Consider the following 10,370-nt stretch of genomic DNA (forward strand, 5'->3'; position numbering starts at 1 on the left):
GAATGTAATTGTCACTTTGCTTTATCTGTTTAATTTTGAATTACTTGCTTTTTCAGCTTAAAATATTCTTCTGACCTCATATAATTACATAGAGAGCATTACATTAAATAAGATAATATACTACTCATATAAGCAGGAGTATACATATGAATATGCCTCTTTATTTGAGGTAGGGCCCCAGCGCTGTAATTGAACTTGCTGGATGACTGCAGTTAAAATTGGATTGGAGATATATTAGCTCTTAAATAATGAAGAATCTTCCTGAGACACAGTATAACAATTCGATATTACATTCATCATTACTTAAGTACTCTATCAATCTCTGCCTCCTTTATGTTTGTACATAATTGTGTAATATGTTAATTGTGTTTACTGGCTTTATAATGTGCAGTAGAAAATATTTACTCTTTGTCAACAGCTCCTGAGGATCTCATAGCCGTGATTGAGTTGTAACAGGTAAACATTTTCATGGAACATCTACTGAGAGTGGCACAGCATTGTTGGGTAGGAGCAATGCATCAGAGCCAGATGAACTGCTGATGGGTGATGGGACACATTGGTGCCACCACAAGACTCTAGTGTTGGCCGTCAAATACCCATTGGTGGGCACCTATGAGCAAACAACTAGGGTAGGTATCTACATTTGTGGGTCATTAAAACATAGACACTGGCAAAGGCAGCCCCACCTTCTACTGCGTTAAAGAGGCTCATGCACAAGATGTTTTAAAACTGCAGAAGACAATTCTAGTTTTAAGACAAAAAGGCTAAGTAAGGAGGAAAGATATAAGTCTGAGTGCTTTGTCAAGAGCCACTGTGCCTGAAATAAACTCTAATTACCTTTACTGTAATCTGCGGCTGTACCTAGTAGAAGAAGCTTCATGCCCTTGCCTCAATTCCCCAATGAGTACTGCTAGCCTTCCAAGTGCTTCAGAGACACACCCTCACTTATGCGTAGCCTCTGCACATTTTGCTCTGATCACAAACCTTTCTCACTCATATGGCTATTCACCAGACTGCACCCACCAAAGCAACCCCTACGCCTCTAAACCTAATTGCACTCTAATAGCCATTAACCATGCACCAGTAATATGCACATGCAAAGGCCAGGTGACAACATGTCCCACCGCCTGGTCTTAATACATCACTATTGCTTGATAGTGCAATGATGCAAGAGTTTTATTGTACATTTTATTTGTGATTAAAAGTGCATTGTTCCTCCAGTATAAAAATAAATAAGAAAGGAAATAAATATGAATAGGCACCCCACTGATAAATGACCCTTTGGAGGAAGCATGTGTAGATGACTATTTCATTGGGCCACATAGCGGAAGCTCCCCACACAGCTAAACCACACAACCAGAGCTCCCCCAAGCCAGAGACCCCATCACCGCCAGGGACATGGCCCACATAGCAGAAGCTCCCCACACAGCTAAACCGCACACCCAGAACTCACCCAAGCCACAGACCCCCTCACTGCCTGCCCTCTTGAGCCATCTACTTTGAACAAGCACATGCATGAAACTGCTACTACTACTTCCTGCCATGCTGCCACTGAAACACACCTAATTGCGCCCTAATAAACGCCTGTTCAATCCCTGCTCATGCAGCAGACCTACACAACCTAATCACTACCCACTAGACCTACGTGCTGTAACCGAGACCTTGCTTCAGGAAGCTTCAGGCCAAGCTCTTACTATTGCACTCCCTTTGGGCTACACCATATTCCATCAGGACCACCCTCTCACTAAAGGAGGCGGAGTGGCACTCAAAGCCAAAGATTCCATTGTTATACGTGAAATTGACCACACTAACTCCCACAACTACGATCTCCTTTCTCTAAATATCGCCACCTCACACTACTGCACCATCACATGTCATATTGTTTATCACCCACCTGGCCCTTAAACTGACTTCAACTTCCCCATCATGCACCTTGTCTCAGATAATCTCAAAACATCTTCCAAACTCCATAAGCAACCCCACCCACAACAAGGGTTGCACCATCAACTAGTTAACCCACCATAACTGTGCCCCGGATGTCACAGCCAACCTCCCCCTTCCGTGGACATACCACCACCTCATCCCCTTCTCACTCTCCACACCCAAGGTCCAAAAAACCACCACCTTATCTCTCCCTTCGGCATCCACAAGAAGTGCATGCCTAATGGCCCTAAAAATCAAGACCTTAGGGGTCTTTCTTAATGCCCCCCTCGGTATTGAGACACAGTACAGGTATTTGTTAAAAAACTGTAATTACTATTTGAGACTCCTTACGAACATCAAGCCATATCCTCTCACATCTCAATTATTGTAACTCACAGTATCTAGTCTATCCATCGAATGCCTTTCCAGCAAATTCTTTTGCATCGAGTGATTTGCAATGAAAAGATATGCATCTAATGCATGTTTTTGAGGGTTAAAGGGTTATTTTTTTTGTGGTGGGTTTCAAAAAGGGTAAAAAACTGCCGGTTGGGGGGGGGGCATTACAAACAACAAAAAATGCATTTGATGCATTTGATGCACATTTTTCTGTTGGAAAAAATTTGATGGAAATGTCCCTTGATGCAAAAAAATTGATGGAAAGAGCATAAGCGGTAACTCACTATTCATTGGGGCCAGAAAAAAATGCCTGCACCAACTACAAACGCTCCACAAAATGCAGTTCATATCATCAAGGGCATTCCAAGGCGGGAACATATTTAATCCGGGAGGGTATTACTACTTTGTCTCCCTATCGCTGCCCGGATTAACTTTACAACGGCCACTCTAGTGCATAAATGTCTCTACAGAAAGGCCCCAGTGTACCTGAAGACCTGCATCTCTCTTTATATACCAATGCGCGCTTTCCGTTCCGCAAATCGGGGAACGATTAGCGCCGATAGGTTCAGAAGGGCCAGTGGCCTAGGTAGGGCCATCCGTACGCAGCAGCGCCGATAGGTTCAGAAGGGCCAGTGGCCTAGGTAGGGCCATCCGTACGCAGCCCTCGAAGGTATGGAACTCCCTTCCAAGTTCCTTCTGTCTGGACACAAATTTGAACACTTTCCGTGCCTACCTGAAAACCTTGCTCTTCAAATAAAGGCTTAGTCCTCCAACTGGAGTGAGAAAGATGGTTAGGCTTGAATTAGTCATGTACGTCCTGTGCTTTTTGGTTCTTCTTCTGTGTTTATATTGGTGCCTTGATGCCTGCGGGTTCCCGGTGCGGTGTAAATCAATGAATGAATTAAAGAAAATACATTTGCACCCCGCAGATCAAATGATGAAAATATGGCGGCGGAGACCCACCTACGTTACAGTGTAAATGTAACAGGTCCCTTCCGCCAAATTAGTTTTTAATAGAACATGAGCCCCCAAATGTAGTGCCTTTATCGATGTGTTTTCCACTTGACATCCTTCTTGAAACATATGATTTGCACACTTCAGCCACTCGTGTCCTTTTTGAATGTTCTTGAATCTGAGCACTTGTTAATAAAAAGGCTGCGCGGGCAGACTACAAAATAATAACAATCTTCTGTTTACTGTCAGCATGTTGAACTGGAATGGAAGACATGAAAGACTCTAGAATGGTATTTTTCATGCTGTAGTCATTCGGTTAGCAGTCAGACACTAGCATATATCTGGAAACAAAATATGTCAAACAGATTTGTGTGCTTGCTAAACAATAACAGGCGTGACCGTGAACATGTGCTCCAGTAACAGCTTGTTTGGGTTGGGTTGTAAATATGTCGCTCTTTGCTCAGCTCTCTGCTCATGTATGCTATTATGCAGACCTGAAGTAAGCAGACACCATCAAGCCACATGTTCCCTGGTCTTGAGCTCTGCATGGCGATGCAACGTTGATGTAATCCCCTGCCCAAAACTCACAAAATTTGGGGGAGGCTGAGGCCCAGTTAGCTCAATGGCATTGCGAGCCTGCTTCCACCATCTAAATGGAGGTAAATCCTCCACTTTACCTCCATAAATCATTGGATTTACTCTGGAGAAATTACCGCTTACACTAAATTCGGCTAAATATAGCATGGATAGCATGGATTACCTCTGCTGTTACCCCACTCATAATTCCACAGTAAATTTGCGGGACCGAGCAGCAGTAATATTTAACACGTCTGGCAGCAATTCCTCTGGAATTACCGCCAAACACATGAGGAGGCCTGTGATTCCTCTTTAAGAAGGAGCTTTTGATTTTACAGTATCGAATTAAAACATTGAAACCAAAAAGGTATTGATTAAAAAAAGCAAGTCAATGTTAAGGTTCCAGTACGGCATGATGTAAAATTATGCCACAAAAATGGTGGGATTCTGGAGTCTGTTACGAACTGTAACAACAAAACCTCAAACAGAAGTGGCCCCATATTACACATTTTCAGGAAGCCCAACCCTTTTCCTAAGGGAAAGTCTTAAAATACCACACAAAAGAGGCCAAGGGTGCTCCAGAGTTCCTTATAGGCCGGACCAGCCCTGGGTGTAACCCCTTAACTGTTGAGTTAGCATCCATTTCTCTGCATCACTTAAAATCAGGTAACGCATTTAGAAATGGAAAGAGAAGAAATGGGTGGTTACAGGGTTACCCCCACATTCAACTGTATAGACAAGACTACATATAAAAGAGAAATGAAAAATAAAAGTAAAAACAAATAAAAACAATCATTCGAATTAAGTTACCAACGAATTGATTACACTCTGATCCTTTTTTAATGTATACAATGCTACAGTGAGCTCCCTTTTTTGTTAAGAAATTAGGCGGAATGTGCCCTAAGCATGGGTTGAATTGTTGGTCAAAAAAACATGAACCCCTAGATTTTCCAGAGTTCGATGGGGTCATACCTTTCCCCAGGTTCTAGAACTGAGGTTCTATTGGGTTTAAACTTGGGTCTATATATAGGCAGGCAACAAGCACCCTAGGACAGTCGAAAGCTGGCATTTGAGAGGCACGGATAACGGGCTTATTAGGCAAGGGAATTGCAGCTAGAGTAGACTAGAGTAGAATGAAATGGCTAAAGGGGCCTACTGCACTTGGGGAGATAGATTAGAACATGTTTGTGGGGGTTAAGAGCACATGATTTGTGGGTGGGTAGTGTTGTGCATTGTGGTTGGGGGCAGTACACCACAGATGCATTATTTAAGTGTATGAGAAGGTCAAGGAGCTGAACACTGCATTTGCATTTAGAAGGCTGAGAAGCCAAAGCACTGAGCATACCATGTGCATTTAGGTGGTGTAGGGGAAGGACAAGGCATAAAGCACCCTACTTGCTTTTGTAGGCATTGGGGGAGGCCAAAGGTGGATGCGTTTCTAGGAAGAGGAGAAGGCTAAAGCACTGAGAACACCTTGTGCATTTATTAGACACAGATGAAATCCAAAGCACCGAAAACCCATGTTCACTTAGTTGGCTTATGGAAAAGCCAAAGCAAGGTAAACCCCATGTGCATAAATCAGGCAGTGGGAGGGTCAAAGCAGGGTAAACCCAATGTGCATAAATCAGGCGGTGGGAAGGTCAAAGCAGGGTGAACCCTGTGTGCATTTTGTAGGTGCAGAAAAAAGCCAAAGCATGCATAACCACATGTTCATTTATTAGGAGAAGGATAAGGTCAAAGTAGGGATAACACCACCCACTTTTAGTAAGTGAAGAAGGCCAAAGGACCGATAACCTATGTTCATTTAGTAGGAGTGGGAGAACACCAAATCATAAAGAACACCATATGCATTTAGTTGGCTTCAGACCAAAGCAGGGAGAACCCCATGTGGATTTACAAGGTTTCAAGACCACCCAGCATGCATTTAATAGGAGTAGATGATGGCCGTACCAGGGATACCTCTGCATGCATTCAGTAGGCAGAAGAAAGGATCGATGCTGGGTAAACCCCACATGCATTTTTGCATGCAGAATTCACTACATGCAGAACTCATTCATGTACTAGAAAAAGGCGAAATGCCAAATCGCAGAGAACCACACATGCATTTGGTATTCATAGAAGAAGAGCAAAGCTGGGAGAACTCAGAGTGTAATTATTAGATGGAGGAGAAAGCCAAATCATTGAGAACCATGTGCATTTAATAGGTGGAGGATAATGCCAAACCACTGAGAAACCCACTTGCATTTAGCCATTGGAGGAGAAACGCAGAGCACTGAGAAACTCATGCACATTTAGTAAACATAGGAGCAGGCCAAATGTGGGGAGAAGAACATTCCATGCAGAGGACGACATGCATTTGCTAGGTATGGTCAAAGAAACCCACGTGCATTAGTAGGAAGAGGAGAACCCACATACATTTTTTTAGGCAGAGGAACAAGTCAGAGCAGGGAGAACCCCATATGGATTTAGTATGCAAAGGAGAAGGCCAATACATGGAGAACCCCACATAGATTTAGTAGGGGTAGGGGAAGACCAAAGCAATGAGAACCTCCATTTGTATTTTTTGTTTTTATGATTAGTGTTCATGGTTTATTACAAACCTTACACTACACAATTCAGATAATCAGATCCACATACACATATCATCAATGGTTATACAACATTTAAAACAGCAAAAGAAAATGATCACAGCCTAGTCCTGCGTATCCACTTCCTAAAATCTAGAAAAGGTAAAATTTCCCTAATCATGAATTAATTCCTCTAAATTAATCTGGTTTGAGAGTCGCAAAAGGGCGTACGCAATTTGTAGAGAAGTCCCTGAAAGAAGCCGAGCCCTAAACACATCAATGAAAAAAGTCAAGGATCATGGATCAAATGTTTAAAACACAGGGAATGTTCTACTCCCAAGGCTGCAAATTATATGGTTACATGCTGCAACGTTTCCATTTCCTGCCCACAGAACTTGCTTGACGATTTCTCTTGTGGCAGTTTACCTTTAATGCATTGCTGGAGTTTCGTGTTCAGCAGATTTAGGCAGAATATCAGCATTAGCCTTCATAAATTATGCATGCTCCTTTCAACAGTTTTCTTGGCTTCATTTTGTATTTTTTCATAATGCTGATACCCAGAAATAGCATAGCAGGTTTCACACCAATTATATTGTATTAAGGAACATTTAGTGCATCCTATTGTGTTTTCCATTATTCACTTGTGTTTGTTGTGGGCCTAATAAATTGTGTATTTTTGATATACTACACTTTAGGGTAGTTCTTGTCCTACTTTGAGTGTTTATCCAAGACCTCAGATCACCCCCACTACTCCTGAGAGTTAGCCTTGACTGCTCTCCAAGCTACCTTGAATTGTCCTGGCTAACTTTGCAGAAGTGGTCCCTGTTTCTCTAACAAGGGTGGCCTCCTGAACATCTGTTCAACAGAGCACAGTTCAGAAATCCATTTATGTCTTTATTTCTTGCACGGATGGCCTGGTGTTGGAAAATGGAGAAAGGCTATCCGGGAAGCTGTTCGCAGCTGCGAGATGGAAGAACCGCGTGGATGCCTGAAGAGAAGAAGACTTATGCGTGAATGAAGACTCCGACAGGTGAGGAAGAGGCCCCCAACAGAAGATGGATTTGACGAGACAGGTAAGGTGCACGCTGGATATACTGGCATGAAGCTCTTAGTACTTCAAGCGGTGGTATGGCTGGCTTCAGGTAAGGTGTGCGCTGCGGATGCCGGATCGAGGTTGGATGCGTTCCGGGCAATGTTATAGCTTGATCCAGGTAAGGTGCGCGTTGAAGATGTGAAGCTGGAATCTGGTAGGTGCGCGCCAAAGATGTGAAGCTGGAATCAGGTAGGTGTGCGCTGAAGATGTGAAGCTGGAATCAGAAGATGCAGAGCTGGTGACAGACAAGAGCCTAAAACAGCGGTAAGCGTTACGCTGCATACAGTAGATTAATGCGAAGCCTCAACATGCGGGTGGGCCGGCTTAAATTGTCTGGCCCTTGCCACTCCCCTTTAGCTCCGCCTTGTAGCCCCACCTCGCCACTCCCATAGATGATTGCACCTGCCTTCCAATGCTTTCTAATGGCCACGCCCAGCCTGGATACACATGCCTTGTACCCAAAGTGTGCAGAGCACACTTTCTTATGAGCATGGCGCCAAAGGCACCAGGACAGGTTCCATTTGGACCCTTTAGAAGGAGGAAATAAAGACCCTTGGTTAGTGGGCATGACAGCATCTCCAGCTTAGCCATTTTAAACTCAAGTTTCTGAAGTTGGCAATTGATATAACGTTTGTCTGCTTTTACCTCCTCACAGGTTTTGGCGAGAATCTGCACTTTACCGCATTGATCGAGAAGTGACTGTGCATATATTTTACATAGTGTGTGTTTAAGTAGTGATTTTACTGTGTTTTCCATTATTTACTTGTGTTTTTTCTGGGCCTAATACATTGTGTATTTTTGATATACTACTGTATAAGGGTTATTCTTGTCCTACTGTGTGTGTTCATCCAAGACCTCCGATCACCCACACTACTCCCGAGACTTAGCCCTGACTGCTCTCCAAGCTACCTTGAATTGTTCTGGCTAACTTCGCAGAAGTGTTCCCTGTTGCACTAACAAGGGTGGCCTCCCGAACATCTGTTCTCCAGAGCAGAGTTCAGAAATCCATTCTAGCAGGTTACGATTCTGCGACTATACTAAGCTGGATTTAAAATAGTGGTTTCCTTACTATGATTTCTTTTTGATTTGAAACATTTTTTTGTGCCATGATTTTGTGCACAGAGAAATAGCCTCACCCTTGGAAGCTGGATTGTTTGTGATTAGAGCTTTCCCTCTTGCAGTTTCCATTGAAGAGTAGGAGGCTACGGGAATGTCTTAAGGGAAAGGGAATTGAAGAGGGAGGCGCCTAGCATGCTGTTCCCCGCTCCATGTGTCAGTTTAGCAACATGTAGTTAATCCATTTGTTGTTCTGCTGCTTTATGTGATATTTTATATTAATCTTCCCTCTTCTGACATCCATGCTGTGTCTGCCCTTGTTCCAGGTCTCAGGAAAGCCATTGTGCACCTCCTGAATGACAAACCTATTGGGCTACTATCCACCTCAATAGCAACATTCTCAAAAGGTTTCACTTCTTTTTGATTAAAAAAAAAGAAATCTCATGTTTACTCTCGCCCTAGTATCATTATAAAAATAGGCCAGTGGAATTCATACAGTAAAGAACCATTTCATTTAAAATCCACATTTTGCCTATAAGCTGTAATCAAAAATCCTTATATCATAAAGCCATGCTATTAAAATGTGGTCACAAATACAAGCAAATCCAGCAAGCTTCACATTTATAAACGAGTTCACATTTAGTTTCCCTTTTTTGTCCAAAAATGAAAAGAATAACTCACTTGCTAAATACCCCTTGATAACACATTGACCTTGGTCTCCATTTTACAGAAACTGCACATGGCGAGGTGCCACAGCTCACACAACCAGAATTACCCATAACACATAGTGTATCGTGTCTATCCTTGAAAAATGCACTCGTCAACTACTTGTACTTTGTATTTCCACGTGTTAAGTTCTGTTCTCTATTCTTCACATACAGATCAAAGCAAGGGCCTCAACCCCCAAATTCCACCTGGCTCGGTTTTTACTAAGTGTGATCAGATGGGGAACTTTACATTCTTTCTGAGCAGCTACACAGATATCTGTTTTCCAGTACTGAATCTGAAGAGGCTAAACCGCGTCTTACTGCATGCAAGCATAGTAACGGCCTGTCGGTTATTGTGAACACCAACCCATGAAAATCAATAAAAATCTCAGTGCTTTCTTCCACCACAGTGTTTAACCTTCAGCCATAAAGCGAGTGGAACAGTTTCTCGTTTGTATTGCATTCATACTTAGATAATATTTCTCTTTTATTAAGACGCAAAGTCTGTGCCCATCATTTGCAACTCTATGCCCCTTCAATCCTATATGGCTCTGTCAATGTTCAGATCCCATTAATGTGCCGGGCTCAGACCCAGCCTTTGTTCAGCCGCCAGTCCCTGTCCACCAAGCTCTCTGTCACCTCCAATCAGTCACCGGTCTTCCTGCGTATCCCTTTTTATTACCTTAATAATGCATTGGGCAATATGGCTAGCCATTATTTTGAAATCGACCAGCAAGGGTGGCATTCACAATATTGCCTTTGGGTTAACACTTATGTTTACTATTTTCAGGGATTTTCTCATTAATGTTTAATTGCATGTATTGGCTTAATTCATGACATGTGTGTACATGCTATGTGTCATTAAATAAACAGACACGTACCTTGCTTCTACCAACTCCCGACCGAATCTTTTCTGAGCAATGGTGTTCAAATTGGCTCGGATCATTCAAACTCTTTGGAGCTGAACCTCAAAATGATTCAGAAGATTTAAACCATGAGTGGTTTCAAGCACACCAGGAGACTTGGGTGGTAGCGGTGGTATAAATCAACATAACATAACAGATACGACTGTATGGAGGCTCTACCAAGCTTTGACTC

This window comes from Ambystoma mexicanum, chromosome 2p (assembly GCF_040938575.1).
Source record: "Ambystoma mexicanum isolate Mex_15411 chromosome 2p, UKY_AmexF1_1, whole genome shotgun sequence".
NCBI lineage: Eukaryota > Metazoa > Chordata > Amphibia > Caudata > Ambystomatidae > Ambystoma > Ambystoma mexicanum.